The sequence below is a fragment of the Crocodylus porosus genome, unplaced genomic scaffold (assembly GCF_001723895.1).
Source record: "Crocodylus porosus isolate Cpor-Errol unplaced genomic scaffold, CroPor_comp1, whole genome shotgun sequence".
NCBI lineage: Eukaryota > Metazoa > Chordata > Crocodylia > Crocodylidae > Crocodylus > Crocodylus porosus.
Genome location: NW_017728886.1, coordinates 204,888,123 through 204,902,480, shown reverse-complemented (window position 1 = coordinate 204,902,480; position 14,358 = coordinate 204,888,123).

Sequence of the window (14,358 nt, the reverse complement as noted above, 5' to 3'; positions counted from 1 at the left end):
AGAGCCCTCAGTGCTGAGCCAGGGCATGGGGAAATGATAGTGATGCAGAGTGAGGCTCAGTACCCAGGAGCTAGCAGCAGTGGTGCAGCAGCTGGATAGTTTCATAGTAGGAAGGGTCAGAAGGGACCTGAGCAGATCATCAAGTCCGACTCCCTGCCACGGGCAGGAAAGAATGCTGGGGTCAAATGAGAGGAGCTGAGCCCTTGATTCCCAGAGCAGGGCCCAGGGTGGAGAGCAAACCAGCAGTGTGGGAAAGGCCTGGAGAGGTGCTCCAGCAGAGGAGACCCCATTGAGATTTGCCCTGACCACCACCGGGTCCTTGGGTCCCACAGGGGAAAGACGTTTGGGGCGGGCAAACCCAGAGAAGGGGCTGGGTGAGCAGCCCCCCCACCTAGTCAGGGCCCTAAGGGGAGGGGCCCCTGGTGCTTCCTGGACACCCCCCAAAGAGGACTATTTCTTGCCGTGGGTCAGGGACTATATTGAGAAATACGTGTTATTAAGATCATGTTTGCGCCTTATATTTTGTAATTGAAATGTTGTATTGTGATGTTGTAAATAGTGTTATTTAGGGTTTGACCTTGGTTATTGGTTACTGTTCTCTGTGTAAATATATGTATATGATATTTAGTTTTATATTTATGTATATTATAACTTAATAAATTATATATAGTTAAGAACTTTGGGCTTGGGCTAACTCTATAGAGGAGACAGGGATCTGCTTGAAATTCTGGCATCCCTCTCACAGCACCCCCTCCTGCCTACCCATCCTATTTGATTGAGAATAGGGCACACCCTTGGGTGTACCTGGGTTACATGCAGAACCAAGAAAGAATTTTGTCTTAAATCCCTGAAAAATTGAAATGAATGTTACAAATATATATACATGTTTCTAAAGACTTTGTACAAACACAGCTGTGTTCTCTAAGATAGGAGGATACTCCCAGTATTGGCCTGGAAGATGACCCAGTGGAGACAGGGAATGGATACACTTTACTTCTCAGTTGTGTGCCAGCAGCTGTTTTCCTTTCACACAAGAGGGGTTAGGTCTCTAGGAAATTATTCTGTGAAGAAAAATTTCAAAACACAAGGAAAGCATAATTGATATGAAGGTTTGCCTCTGTGCTTGTAGCAAGAACTGTGCAGAGAATTTTGACATTTCAAAAGTGTTGATGCTGATTTGAGATTCCAATTTGGAATGAAGCCTAGCATTTTGAAATTCTCTACAAAAGGGAAAATGCTGCAGTTCATAACTCTTGGGTAGTTTGTCTGGCTGATTGCTCTGGAGCTGATGGGCACTCAGTGGGAGCCCCGGATTCTAGGGCTTTGCAAACCTGAGGGTTTGGGAGTGAGTGTTTCTAGTATTTCTAGGTCTTGGCACACAGAAACTCATTTGGAAAGCTGATCTGAAACTATCCAGTGTGCACACTCTGCAGAGGCCAAGGGACCTGGAAGCATGGGAGCTGGGATTTCCAGGATCTCATCTCTCCATTAGCTCACCAGGCAGGCTGCTGAGTAGCTGGCCCATGCAAGATGGAAATCTCACTGGTTTTCTGCCAAGAGACCCAGCCTACTTTGCACCAGACTGATCTTCATGAAAACCAAGGTGTCTTCACTGAACAATTGTTCTTGATGAATGGGGTTGCTGTGGTGCTGTAATCATGACTGGTCCAGATCCCATGGCACGTGAGGTTTGCGGCCTGCCCAGAGCTCAGATTCAGGATGTCAGGGCAATGATCCCGAACCTCATCCGGCCCTCTGATCACTACCCCTTGGTCCTCATCCATGTGGGCACTGATGTGGCCGGGAGTAGTCCAGAGCATGTCAGGAAAGACTACAAGGCTCTGGGGGCTAAGATTAGGGAGATGGGAGCACAGGTTGTTCTCTCATCTGTTCTTCCAGTGAGCAGATGTGGGTGGTGCCACAAGGCCTGCATCAGAGAGCTTCAGAGCTGGTGTTACTGGGCGGGCTTCAGATTCTCCGACCACGATCTACACTTCCGCGCAGGAGACATGCTAGGGTGGGATGGTCTACATCTCTCTCTTCCAGGTTGTCTGATCTCATACAGCGAGCTTTAAACTAGGTTCATTGGGGGATGGGGATGCAGAGGTATAGGAGGACACCTCAAAGTCAAGTCAGGTGATGTGAGCAGGAACAAGCCAGGTAAGTGATGAGGGTCTGAGCAAGCTTGGGAACAATAGGACAGCATGAACACCCATAGGAGGTCTCAACTGCCTCCGCACAAATGCTAGAAGTATGGGGAATAAGCAGGAGGACACCCTCCTGCTAGCTACCAAAAACCCAGGCCTGCTTGGGTTTACAGAAACCTGGTGGGATTCTACCCATGACTGGGCAGTAGACATGGAGGGCTATAGGTTGTATAGACAGGATAGAGTAGGGAATAAAGGAGAGGGGTGTAGCACTCTAGGTTAAAGAGCAGTACACATCCTCCGTGATCAGAATGGGTTCAGAAGAGGCACAAACTGAGGCACTCTGGGTTAGAATGCAAGGGGGTCATGGGGAAAGGGACTTGATAGTGTGCATCTACTACAGACCGCCTCACTAGGGGGATGGGCTGGACCTGGAATTTTCAGGTCAGCTCACGAAGGCTGTAAGGACAAGGGGTGTGTTTGTCATGGGTAACCTAAACTACCCAGACATCTGCAGGGAGGACCAGTCAGCCAGGTCTGAATGCTCATGTAGGTTTTCAGCCTGCATACAGGATATCCACCTAACCCAGGAGGTGGGAAATGCCTTGCTGGATTTGGTCCTTGCCACAGGAAATGACCTGGTTAGGGATTTGTGGGTGCTCGACTAACTAGTCATTAGTGACCACCGTCTGCTGGAATTTACTATTCAGTGCAGGGTGATGAAAGCAAGCAGTAAGGCAAAAGTCCTTGACTTCAGGAGGGCCGACTTCATTGAACTAGAGAGATTAGTAAGAGAGACACTGGGGACTCAGAGCCTCAATGAGATGGGAGTCCAGGACGGGTGGTTGTTCCTTAAGGAGACGATCCTCCGAGCTCAGAGGGAGTCAGTCCCAATGCAAACCAAAGGGGGCAAGAGTGCTAAAAAGCCACCTTGGCTCAGTAAAGGCATCCAGGAGGGCCTGAGGGCAAAAAAGGTGATATACAATCAGTGGAAGCAAGGGGCTATCAACAAGGAGGATTACACCTCCGTTGCTCGTGATTGCAGGGAGGTGGTTAGGAAGGCCAAGGCAGAGAAGAAACTAGGGCTGCCGACCAGAATTAAGGATAACAAAAAGTCCTTTTTGAAATACATAGGGAGTCAGAAGAAGGCACCAGGTAACGTGGGGCCCCTACAGGACAGGCTTGGCACTCTGGTGACTGCAGCAAAGGAAAACGCTAATCTCCTCAATGACTTCTTTGCCTTCATATTTCTGAGCAGGGACCAGGACAACTTACCCACTAGGATTACGGACAGGCTCAGGGGACATGATGCCATGTCTCGGGTCAGAGATGATCTAGTTAGGGGACTTCTGGAGGGGTTGGATGTGTTTAAATCAGCAGGTCTGGATGCTCTTCATCTGAGAGTATTGAGGGAATTGGTGGAGCTCATAGCAGGGCCCCTGGCACAGCTGTATGAGCACTCATGGTGCTCTGGCCAGGTCCCAGAGGACTGGAAAAGGGTCAGTGTGGTTCCCATTTACAAGAAGCAGAGAAAGGAGGACGTGGGTAACTATAGGCCAGTTAGTCTCGTCTCGGTCCTTGGGAAGACTTTTGAGAAAATTATCAAGGAGCACATCTGTGGGGGCCCAGTATGGGAATGTAATGCTCAGGAGCAACCAACACAGGTTTATTGCAGGCAGATCCTGCTTGACTAACCTTGTTTCCTTTTATGATCAGGTCACAAAGTCCTTGGATGTGGGTGTTGAGGTGGATGTCGTCTATCTGGACTTCAAAAAGGCCTTTGACACTCTTTCTCACCCCATGCTTGTAAAAAAACTAGGTGACTGCGGCACTGATGCCTACACAGTCAGATAGGTGGAAACTGGGCTTCATGGTCACACCCAGACAGTGTTGGCGGACAATCGTTTTCGACTTGGAATGTGTGCAGTGGAGTTCCCCTGGGGGTCAGTCCTCAGGCCTGTGCTATTCAACATCTTTATCTGTGACTTGGAAATGGGTGTGGAAAGCATGTTGTCCAAATTTGTTGATGACACAAAGATGTGGGGAGAAGTGGGCACACTGGAGGAGAGGAACAAAATCCAACTAGATCTAGACAGGTTGCAATGGTGGGCGGATAAGAATAGGATGGAATTCAATGCAGAAAAGTGCAAGGTGCTGCATCTAGGGAGAAGGAACCTGCAACATACCTATAGGCTGGGGAACTCCCTTCTTAACAATGCAGTGGCTGAAAGGGATCTTGGATCCAGGATGGACATGAGCTGCCAATGCGAGGAAGCAGTCAGTAAGGCTAACCACACCTTGTCGTGCATCTACAGATGCATCACTAGCAGGTCCAGAGAGGTGACCTTCCCCTCTATGTGGCACTGGTCAGGTCACAGTTGAAGTACTGTGTCCAGTTCTGGGTGCCACACATCAAGAGGAACACGGCTAACCTTGAGAGGGTCCAGAGGAGGGCCACTCGCATGGTCAGGGAGCAGCAGACCAGGCCCTATGACTATAGGGCCTGAATCTGTTCAGCCTCCACAAGAGAAGACCGAGAGGGGGGATCTGGTGGCTGTCTATAAACTCACCGGGTTGACCAGCGGAAAATCGGTGAGGCTCTGTTCCCCTGGGCACCACCTGGGATTACAAGGAATAATGGGAACAAATTGATTGAAAGTATGTTCAGGCTTGATATCAGGAGGTATTATTTTACGGTTAGGGCTGCCAGGATCTGGAAAGGGCTCCCAAGAGAGGTGGTGCTCTCCCCTACCTTGGCGGTGTTCAAGAGGAGGTTGGATAGATATCTGGATGGGGTATTATGATCCCAGCATTTGTTCCTGCTCAGGGCAGGAGGTTGGACTTAATGATCTGTTCAGGTCCCTTCTGACCCTAGAAATTATGAAACTATGACTGTCCAGGAATTATGCAAGAAGAAAGCGTTTTATTGGTTACATATTTTATTGAACCAACTGTATTACCCAAAGAAGGGCACTTTGAACCTGATGGCTTATCTAACATTGCTACCAACTATACAGCTAGTCCAATAAAAGATTTTACCAGAAAACCCCTTAATAAGCATTTTGAAATGGAAAAATGGTCCTTCGGAGAATTTCCAGGCCTAAATATGAACTGCTTAATTCATTTCAGTGTGTGCTGATCTGGAAGCCAATGATTATATACATTAAGCATCAATGTTAAAATACAGCAATGTAATTAAAGATTGTAATTAATATCAACATAAACATATAAGCATCAACTATTTCAGTCATTGTCACAGAATGTAAACAAGGACAGAAAGTGTCCTAAGCATTTTTCTAAATGTGTGGTGTGCACACCTTGGGATGCAAAAGTTCATGGGGGGGTGGGAGCACTTAAGATGTATAAATAAAAATAGGGAGCACATTGGAGCAGCTTTGTGGGGCTACAATTTTTTTTTTACTATGTTTTTTTCTTTCCTAAGGGGACTTCAACTTTCAGACGTTTGGGAAAATGGGCAGTATACTCAGGGGCAGTGACATAAGTAGTTTGGTAAAGGAATAGCCTTCCAATAGGAGTAGTGGGGGCAAAACAGTTAACTATCTTCAGGATGGAATTTAGTTACTTTACCTCAGGGATTATATGACATGGTTGCCTGTGATAACAGGGGACTAGACCTGATGAGTCAGGAAGTTCCTTCCAGGCCTCTATTGCTGTAAAACCATATGACATGGCAGCTATTGACTGCTTGTGCATGACTCACTTACCAAGCAACCATTCACCAACATTTTGTTAAAAAAAGGAAAAACATTTCAAATTAATAGTTTCCTTTGGACTCCTGAAACTTGAAAGTGGCTTTTTTTTGTCTCCTGCAAAACACAATTTCCACAGTACATTTCTGAAAAATAACAAGATTCCACACTGACTTGTTTCTTATGGGAAAAAAGGACTGTTGGGAGTACATTATATACTCCATTTGCTCATCTGAATTTTTTGATAATTTTTTACTATGCATTGCAAATATATGCAGCCTGCATCACATCTGTACTGCTCAGATAGACTGGAATGGCTCCAAAATTCCTTCCAAGAACCTGTTTCTCAAATTTCCCAGGTTTGCTATTTCTCATAAGTGGGCAGTGGTGCATATTTATCTGGTGAAGTACCTATATCCATCTTGGATAGCTGAGTAGCATGACTACAAAGGGGTTACACTGGCTATAACATTAACATATAATAATTAGAGTTTATTTCAGAGGACTTAGCAAAAGTTACTCTAAGAAATAAGTCCTGGAACTGGAAGAAATTCAGAGGCTAAAAATTACCACTAAGAAAGATAAATTGCCTTAGTGTAAATTAATGGAAACAATGACGCTGCTCACATTTCAATGATATGCTTGATGGAACAGTTTCATGCAGCTGCTTAGGAGGACAGTTGAGTGGAGGATTTGTCAGAAACATTTCAGGGATGAGCCAACATGGTGAACATTGGCAGGTATAGTTTCTAATATCACCATCCAACATGGAGATAATAACTCCCTGAATACTGTACATCCTTCCTTCCTTTCCATGTCCTTGTGACAAGGCATTTAGCAAAATTCACAGACATCATTGAAATCTGATAGGACAAGTGCTTCTGCTATGTCTTTCATGCTATGTACATGAGTCAGAAATTTCACCACCATGGGCAGCAAGAATGAGGGAAAGGAGAGCGAGGGAAATGAAAACTTACCTTCCCACGCAGGGGATGCTGCAGTTGTGGTGATAATGTGGTGCCACAGCGCAAGCTGCCTGACAAGGGCAGTAGTGGTAGCATGGACTCTCTTGAAGATACCATTCAAGTGTACCTTCTGAATCTGTGGCTGGGACTTCTACCCCAAGTTATACTACTGGATTCAGGAAGGACTTGATGCTGGAGAGCAGTATGGAAGAAGAGAGGAATATTCTCATACGGTAATGTATCTTTGAGGAATTTGCTGTCATTTGGTATGATTGGAAGAGCACGCTCACAGCAGGGCTTGGTAGCAGAGCTTCTGAACATGGCATTTCCTTCGGCAACTCAGTAGATCTCTAGAAAGTAGTGAGCGTGCTACCAACCAGACTGGTTTCCTCACAATACTAGATACACGGAGTTATTTCAGGGGGCAGACAGAAAAAAAAACCCAGCAGTTTTTCTCCTCTGGAAGCCCAGACAGTATACAATAAACAACAATAAATAGGGACCTACATAAAACACGGTTTTGTGATGTTTGCAGAAACTGGGAAATATGGTGATCTCTGTGATCACCATGAAAAATGGCATTGGCTGCCATTTCCCAGGAAATCAACCCCCCCTACCCAAAAAGAAAGAGGGAAAAAAAACTTAATAAAAAGAAAATGCTGGCTTTGCAGTGGGAGCCAGTGGTCCATGCTGGCTGTGGCCTGGCATTGCAACCTGCCTGCGATGTGAAGGCACTGGCTGGTGGGGTGGCACAAAAGGCAGCAGCCAAGATGGTGGTTGCCCCCATGTGCCTCTCTGCCAATCAGCGTGGAAGGGTGGGGCCACATGAAGGGCGGCCCCCCCAGTGTTTCTCCATCAATCAGCACTGAGGAGCAGGTCCTCTGCTAATCAGTGCCGAGGGGTGGGGCCGCTGTGAAATGACCATGAAATTGACTCTTTGGGCCATGACCAAGCTGTGATAATTGCTTTCTCTCTCTACAATTTAGGTAGGTCCTTAACAATAAATGACCACTCCCTCTCCTCTCTCCCCTGGGGTTCAGAGGCTACAGTCCCCACCTTCTCTGTTTCACTTCTTTGTTTCTTCTCAACAGGAGATATTTTTAAACAAATCTCACTGAGGTTTGTTTCTTGGATTTGTTTGTCTTGCTCCCCTAGTTTTACTGCTAAAAGAAATGTTAACCCTCAAAGCATTCCTCTCTGCATTCCCAGTCTCATGCAATGAACAAAACCGTGCAACTTTATACTCAGTGATGTTATCTTGTACATGACAAATAAAACAAGAAGCCAGCATCAGGGGCCATGTCCAGTCAGATCTTTTGGGAGCACTGAACAGTGAAATTGTTCAACATCACTGGCCTGAAAAGCTTGCTCACTTAAACACAAAGACTAACTCTGCCATTGCAGATTGCTCCTCATAGTCAGATCATCACGGCTGATGTTATTTTTCAGAGCATATTTCTACTATCCTTTCTATAGAAAAGCAGTCTCTCACCTTTGCATTTTCCCCTACCACAGTATGCAAGCAGTATATACTTTTCTCCATAACATCAAGGTTACTCTGAAATCAAGCTCAGTGTATTTTTCCTAATACCATCTTTCCTGTTTTTTTGTTTTCATCTTAGCAACTAAATATACAGCAGTGTTTCAAGACACTGCAGGATCCTAAAAAGCCAGCAATAGCTGCTGGGAAACACACATTTGAGAAAAGATGGTGTCAGTGAGGAAAGCCCCCTAACAAAGAGCTTTTTCCCCCAAAAAGGCTCAATTTTGCCTTACCCCAAATAATATCCCAATATCACCTGAAAACAGTAGCAGTAGTGCATTGAAAAAAAATGCACAGGATCTCCAGAGCATGTGATCGTGTCCAGCTATTTCTTTGACTTAAAATAATTATTGAAAACGAAAAATATATCTGTATATAAAACTGTAAGGAGAAATCTGCAAATTATACTTAATTTATTTTAAGCCATCCTTCTGTAAGTTCCCTAAACTAATTTAGGGGTGTGCTTTTATAGATTTAACCTTTCAAAACACACGAACATTCCCCATGTGTGGCCTAAGGGCTGCATCCTAAGAAATACATGCAACATTACAATGTCAAACTCTGCTTTGTATTATTCCTGAGGTTAGTGGCTTGTTTAAGTTGATCAGCTAATCAGGCTTTAAAATGCAATTGTCGTTCACTGAATTTGAATGGTCTGCCATAATTTAAAACATCTGAATACTCACTTTGTATTCAATCAAATGAACAGTTAGGAAGCCCAGTTTTCATACACTTTCATTACATTCTGAATTTTTATGCCATTAAATAACTGTTTATATGGTACACCACTTTAAAATCTGTGTGTGTGCAATATGTATGTACGTGTGCACATTAGATTTATGGAATTTGAATGGAGATAAGCTCACCAGAACACTGGAGAGATATCTAATGTAACAAGCTCTTCCTTTACTTATTAAAAAATACTTTTGAGAAGGCTAAGCATCACTTATAGGATATTTCTTTTCCTTTTTGGTGCTAGCAGCAACAACTGTTTCAGACTGTTTCAGCTGAAGGAAATGCTTTACTTATTCAATGTGCCCTCTCATTCATGTGGAGATGGACCAGCGACACTGGAGGATCTGCAAAAATATTCTTTTTGCTGATAATTACAAAGCCATAATCCTATTCAAAGACTAGAAGTGTTTAAACATTAATAAATGAGTAGGAAGGTGTGGCAAAAGCTGTCCAAACTCTTCAACACTCACAAGACTTTGGTTTGGAAATCCAGCCACTGAATCTCCACACACTTTAAGCCTTCACAATCTGAACAGGAGTCCAAGCACTGGCTCAGGGTTTCTAGACACTCTGGCTATGGACAGAAATCACATATAAACTAGTATAAATAGGTGGAAACCAATAAAAAACTGTAACACAACAGAAGTACAATGCACATAACCACTTTCAAAATAGTCAAAACTGGTTTAAAGTAAACTTGAATGGAAGTAGTATCAGACTTAATTAATTTAGGCTAAATAAATTTATTGAATTTCTGTCCCAGTTCCCCTCCAGATTCATGTTAACTCACAGTCCCCTGGCATCCCATAATGCTTTGCACCTCCCCTGTGACCCCCTCCCCCCCCGCCTTGCAGGTTGGGTAGGCTAGCTTTGGTCCAAGCCGTTTGCTCCAGGTAGGCATGTTTTAGTGCTCCCTGGCTCCTGGCTTGAGCCACTGCAGGCATGTGGCTGCATTTCCAGAATCAAAAGTGAATGTCTGTTCACTTGCTTATTGGTTCAATCTACACAGCTTAGACTAACCTGAGAAGGCTGAATCAATTCAGCCTTCAGCTTTTTGACTGTCTGTAATTATCCTCTTAGAACTCAGACCCTTCCGTAAGCACCAGCTCCTCTAAGCTGGAGCCCATTCTTGGAGTGCCTGCCCTACTTGGACATGGTGCTTTACTGAAACCATAGACTTCACCATAATCTAAAACCTCTCCTCACCTTCAATCACCCTCAACTGAAGGGATGATTTACCTTTTGCTTTACAATTTAACTTTGCAGAAGCCGTATGAGAGAGCCAAATAAACGAACTTTCATAGGCTTTGCACAGGGTTTCTAAATCCAACATAGCTTTACTTAACAGACAAAACACAACTGAGTACAGATCATTTGGAAAGCAGGCTCCCAAGAGGATTAGATGTTTCAGACTTAGCCCAGTATCCTGAATTCCCTATTGGGTCACTCTATGCACCTCTTTGTTTAGCACATGGGCCTTCTGGATCATCCTTTGGAGGAAGCTCTGTGTAGGAGTCTGAGGCACCAGACCCTGTCAATTTGGATTGTCCTCCTGAGGCTACATTTTTAGGTCCCACAATGCCTAAGTAGAGGTGCCTATGAAAAGAATTTGGATATGAGCCCCCTGCAAGTGCCTTTCCTAGCAAGGCTGCCCAACTTCAGAGCAGCTAGGGACTGCACATGGCACCAGTGTGTGGCCTCCAGACTGTAGACCCCATAAGCTTCCCCCCAGGATTCTGCCCCTGCTGTGTGGGCTGCACTGGTGGCACATGGCTCTCTGTCCCCTGCTGCATGGCACTGAGAAAGGCAGCTGACAGCGCACATGGGTCTTATATTAACTGCTCACGGGTTGCCAGTTGTATAACTCTCCCATATAGCACTGTGAAGGGATCAAGGTGTGCTTGCTTGCAAAGTACACACCTTTTCTAAGCCTCAAGGATGGTTATTGGTTATATTTGCAAACAATTCTTCCAGGTTTCTCAGTTGTACTTCCATTTGAGAAAATGGCACTAACATGACTGAGTTCAAATTTTAATTACTGAACTCTAGATTTAGGTCTCTCTATGGGAAAGCATTAAAATATGAGAGATTCAGATTATATGATGTATTGTACATGTGTTATAGATGGAAAAAAATTCAGTTATTCAGAAGGTTGCAGATAGGTCAAGAAATCCCCTGTACCTTTTCATGCTACTAGCATCCAGTTATAATACCTTGCCTAGTTGCACCTCACCAAGAGCCTTTTCTGGCTTATCTTGCAGATCATTATTATGTAGAGGATTTAGTTTTCATTAAGATAGCTCAGTACATCATAAAATCCTTTTTGTGGTAAATACAACAAATGTAATTGAAAACTAATGTAACGCAGGGATATATAGCCATCATTTATCACATTTTTTTCCTAGATGTGGAAAGGAAGAGATAATTAGAGACTTGTTTATCGAAATTTTATGACTCTTTTTATCAGCCCTATTTGAGATTTTTCATTTCCCCATTAAGTATTGACTGAGATTTTTTCCCCTTATGTATTTGTACAGCCACAGCTAGTCATTGGCATCTTTGTTTTGAAGGAGAATCTGTTAGTTTAAGCTAACATATTTTTAGTGGTGCTGAAACACTAAACTTTGATTACTGACTTGTTTTCTAGTTTTTCCTTTTGAATATTGACTCCTATAAGTTTCAGGACTTGAGTCATTATTCAATAGAGTGAAGGTTTTGTTTTTTTTAAACAAACTATTCTCTGTATTTAGAAAAAAATGGTGGCCTTGTTTTGCAAGAGATGCAAAAGAGCGAGTATCCCACTTGTATCAGTCATGGAAAGTTCCATTACAGGCTGCAATTTCCATGCAGAGGCCTATGGATTACCAAGAAACAATTAATAGGAACAATTGGAAATGTTTGTAAATTGCAGCCAGAGAAACATCATCTGTTTTTGTAACTTTTATACCCACTTGGGACAGGGGTCAGCAACTTACGGCCCACAGATCTGATTCAGTCCACGGACATAGGACTCTGTTATCATTCAGCAGTGGAGGGCTTTAGCTGCAGGTGCTTTTTTCATGTTGCCATGGGGAGCAGCACTGGCTGAAGGCAGCTCCTAGCTTCTACCTACCTGCCTAGCTGTAACCTGGAAAACATTGCTGGTGGCTGACTTCAGAGATCAACCCATTTTTTAAAAATGTCAATATTTAGATTTTGAGCTTTTAGAATAAGCAAATACCTTCATAGGAAGTGGGAGAGTTGGGTTCTGGGCCAATGCAGGTTTCTGAACCCTTATGTCTCACTTCCCAGAACACCATAAACATCAGGCTATGGATCACGCTGGGCGGGCTTTAGAGCAACAGGGTCCAAGGAAGTCTAACTACCCCTCAATTCGGTCCCAAGGCCAGTTTCTTGGACAGCTCCAGAAACTGGGTATTGCTTGTAATTTGTCTGGATGCTGTATTTTGATCTGAGGATGAGCCTGACCTCAGTCCTTCTAGAGGGACAAGCAGCACACATGCCACAAAGGAAGGGAGCTAAAGAATACAATCCCCTAGATACAAATTCAGGATGACTTTATTTAGGTGGAATAAGGTTACCCAGCTGGAAAAATCATGCTAGATTAACAGTTCTGTTGCTCAGAAGAACATATTTTGAGTTAGCAACAGCATATTCTCAACTGCTAGGCTTTCTTTTTCTCTTAAATATCTTAGACCTTTAACAGATCCCCTGTTCCCAAGCTACCTGAGTGGTTGCATTTATGCTTGGTGGGAGGGAACTATGACTTGACAATCCCCATATTACAGACAGAAAACTGGGACACACAGAACATAAGTAACTTGTTTAAGTTCACAAAGTATGTCTGTGCTTGAAATGGAGAATGGGGCTTCAACCCAGGCCTCCTAGGTCTATGCCTTTCTTTAAAAAAAAAAAAAAGAAGTATTCACTCCAAGTAGCAAGTAGCCCTTGCTCTGCTTAGCTAAGAGGTTTTTATGAGATCCTGCATAACCAGGGTTCAAAATATTGGGGGGGAGGGGATTAGGGGTGCTGAACCCCCTGTAAGAGACAAAAGTCCCCCATAAGAGTTGAGAGCACACCCTGCACCTTTCTAGGCAGCTCAGGAGATGGTAGCAGTAGCTCCTTTCAGTTTTTGGCTGCCACCACTGCAGACCCACACAAAAGTCAGAGGGTAATTCAAACCCTGCACATAAGTAAAAGTAAATACTACTACTACCCACAGAAAAGTACTTTCATTTTACAGCCTCTTCACATGAGTGTAAAGCCTGATCCTCCAGACCACTGTGTGCAAGTAGGGACTGCTGGGGTACCACTGGAAGCAATGGAGCTGTGTAAACTCAATGGTGTAGAACAATTTGCAGAACCAGGTTCTAAAGATGTATGCAGAATTAAATATTCTCTTGTTTGTTACCAGACAGGGCTGGATGCACTTCCTCAAGGGACTGAGGAGATCCTCAAGCGACAAAAAAACCCCAGAAGTGGGAGAAGCAGAAACTAAATATCTACAGCAAAAACAGAGGCCAGAGCTGGTACCTTGACTTAGAATAGATATCCCCATTAAAGTCAATGGCAAATTTCCGATCAATTCATAGATTCATAAATTGTAAGGGGTTGGAAGGGATCTCACAAGATCAGCAGGTCCAGCCCTGCTGCATTAGGCAGGAAAGACAACCGGGGTCAGGTGACCCCAGTAAGACTGACCCCAGCTTTGAATACACAAAGCCTGGAAAACAAGCAGGAAGAACTGGAAATCCTCATACAGGCATATATGATGATTTCAGTAAGATTAGGATTTAAATTGCACTTTTTACATTGACCTTAAGGGAATCCTTACAACAGAAGAAATAAAAACTGAGGAAGTGTTTGAGAACCAAGCTCTGAACTTTAAACATTTTTGTTACTTTCTAGGAATATTTTTGCCTGGCTCATTCAGTTGGCTTGTTTCAGCCTTCCCACCATGGCACAAGGAAGAAAATTACCAGCAATGTGATCAGGAAAAGAAACAAACAACCCCCAAGGTTTGAGTCCAAGCATACATTTAAATAGAGCTTCTACATCCAAGTAGGCCACTGTATTGGCTTTGGAAGGCATCAATTGCTGAAAGTGCTGAGAACAAGATTTTTGGAAATTTAAACCATTTTGGCAGCTCTTTATTCACAAATGCTTTAAACAAAGAGAAATCAGCAGATGGACTCAAATCCATAAGCTCACAGGAAGGATTTTTAGGGGAATGAGTTAGTTTTGTGCCAGATACTTGT